Source organism: Phytophthora infestans, genomic scaffold (genome assembly GCF_000142945.1).
Source record: "Phytophthora infestans T30-4 supercont1.76 genomic scaffold, whole genome shotgun sequence".
Lineage (NCBI taxonomy): Eukaryota > Oomycota > Peronosporomycetes > Peronosporales > Peronosporaceae > Phytophthora > Phytophthora infestans.
The window spans coordinates 63,526-66,456 of NW_003303683.1; positions in this window are offsets into that span (position 1 = coordinate 63,526).

Below are 2,931 nucleotides of genomic sequence, written 5' to 3' on the forward strand. Positions count from 1 at the left end.
CCCGATAGGGACCAACCCAGTTGTAGTTGGCGGGCTGCCTAGTTTAAATGACGTTCTTGAACGACGGCCTTGAGCTCTGGCGGGAGTTCCTCCTTCGTGCCTTTGGTGCGCACAAATTTGGCAAGGTCTTGGAAGTTGCGGAAAAGTTCGCATTGTCCAGCATCGTGGAGTTGTTTGCAGAGCTTGCATCGCTTGTTACAGTAGTGGGCGGAGTGACTCATGCCACCGCACACCGCGCATGGTCCGTACTGTGGGCGTCGGTTGTCGCGGTTGAAGTCACGTCGACCGCGTTGGTCCTGATTGAACCCACGGTCACCACCTCGGCGATCTTGATTGAAGTTATTATCGCGATCAGGCATGTTTCCACGTGGTTGACGGTTGCCTGAACGTGCGTAGGTGCCTTCAGCAGCTGCACGACGCTCATTTTCGTTAGCCGCGGCGAGGTATCGGTCGTTTTCGCCCAATGAGAAATCACCGTCCGTATTATCAGGCTGAAAGTCGTTGTACTCATCTTGGACATCGTCGTAAGCGTTCGGATCTTCGTTTGAATACTCGGTGCCTCCCTGAGCAGCTTCACGACCTTCTAATTCAGCTAGTAGGTCGTCCACCGTGGCTTCAATGAGTGTCACTCTTGGTTTGTTGCGGTTGTCATCGCGGCGACGGTCATCACGCCGGTTGTTGCGGGCGTACCCATCGTCGCGTCGCGTATCACGACTCTTGGAGTATCGGTACTCACTGTCACGCTTGGCCATTCTCTCCTTGCCCTTGAGAACATCTTCGATGATCTCTTCGAGCTCGTGAATGTCGGCGACTCGAGCGTGGTAGAGACTCTCCGCTAGCTTGTCATCGTCGCATGTTGCCAGGAATTGCTGTACGTGTTCTTTCGCGTCGCGACCACTCTTTTCAAAGTGTAGACGGGCGGTCCGAGCGTAGCCATTCAGCCTGTTTATGTAGTCGCACAGATGCTCATTACGTTCCCGCTTGGCGGAGTAGTAACGCGACAGTGCCGTCTGCGTGAACTGCGAGCAGTAGTAGCGGATGAACGCATCGCTCAACAGCTTCCACTTGCGCTTCGTCTTCTTCGGAAGTTGACGGAACCAATGAATGGCTCCGTCCCGGAGACTTAGCTCAAATGGAATGCACCATTTATCGGCCTGTGTGGGTTCCAGTCATTTCATAGACGAACCCACGGAGCCACTGCATACAGCTCTCGCTCTTGTTGCGAGAGCCTGAGAACGGCGTGATGCGATCCAGCGGTCGGTGCGAGGCCATTTCAATCCTCGGTGTTGGGTCCACGTCGTTCAGCGTCGCTAGCTCATTCATCTGACGCATCAACTCGAGTTGAGGATCTTCCTCGTCGAATGTACGCACCAAAATGTCATCGTCACTGGACGAACCATCGCTGTCGACTTGACGACGTCCGGCACCACCTTTGGGAGCTCGCGCACCGCCTCGGCGACCGAACGAACCCTAGTTACTTGCGTAAATACGTTGCATACGGCTCTCCAAACGTGGCGTAACCATGTGCGAGTCTGGAAAGTACGGTGAAGCTTCGGTAGTGCCAAAGGCACCACGCTCAGCTCCACGCTTGGTCGGAGGAGTACGAACGAGTCGTTGGGTCGTCGGCGGCAATGTAATCTTGGACGGATCTTCATCTTGAATCATCGGTCGACTCACAGGTTGCTTTCCGGCATTGATGCCAACGGCGCCAAACGCCTTCCGAAGCTTCTTCTTCCATTTCTGGAGAGCAGATCCGGCTTCATGTGGGCTCCAATCCTGGAGCGACATCGTCGATGGGTACGTCTCGTTCTCGAACCCCAGCGACAACAGTAGCGAAACTGAATCCTCGGCAACTTGGCTAGTCGAAACCGAGTTGACTGGGTATTGAAGTTCCTGCGCAAGCGCAGGCCAGTCGGCTTTTTTTCTTGGGGATGGGCTTGAACAGCTGCATCCACTCATCATTCTGCATCAGCGCTTGCACGCGGTCGAAAACGCGCTTGGCGGCTGGTGTATCACCGTTGATAGGTGGGCGAGGTGTGCAGCGGGGCTGCCGTAGCTTTAGCGTCAGAGGAAGACGTTCGACTCAAAGAGTCACTAATACTAAGTTCCTTATCCAAAAGGACACTTACAGCCCAAGACCAGGGCTCAAAGTTGACACCTTAACTTTTATGCTTCAAAACCAGAAGTGTTTTATTTACTATTATGCGGCCAAGCCGCCTAGGGGTAAATGTATCTCTTTAACTATCTAGCATAGTTAAACCTAATCAAATGCATAACGTGTGGCTTTCAGCCAACGTACTGAGAGACCTTGTTAACTCTCCAACTTATGTACTGAGAGTTTGTTAACTCTCCGGGTACTTCGTACCCCTGTGTGCTCCACACCATGTAACCCCGTTACAGCTTCGCTAACACATGGGTGGTCGCAGGTGGCCCCGAAGACGGACATTCAAGGCCTAGCTAATATCTGGCAGCATATCTCCGCGCGCACTCCGTTGCCGACTCCACGTTTGATCAATACAATTGAGCCTCCAACAAGTGGAAAATGTGGACTTCGCGACGAGGACTTTCGCCCTGGCTTCATGGCATGGCTCTCACTGTCATGGTGAAGCACATATCGATTTCGTTTTACATGGATTTCAGTTTGGCTTTGGATCCGGCGGTCCCATCCGTAGCGCCTCCATCATGGCGGTGCTCCATGGCGCTCGCCATTTCTTCGCCGCCTCCGGATATGTCCGATTGAACACCCGCACATCCGCATGCTTCTCAAAGGAATTAGCCGCCTCGACACGTCCCGACGCCGCAAGGCACCCGTGTCAATCCACCTCTTAGAAGCATGCTTTCGAGGCCTGGCCATGGAACATCCCCGTGGCCACGCCCTGTGGGGGGTAGTGTGCTTGGCATTCTTCTTTCTTCTGAGACGATCAGAGATCG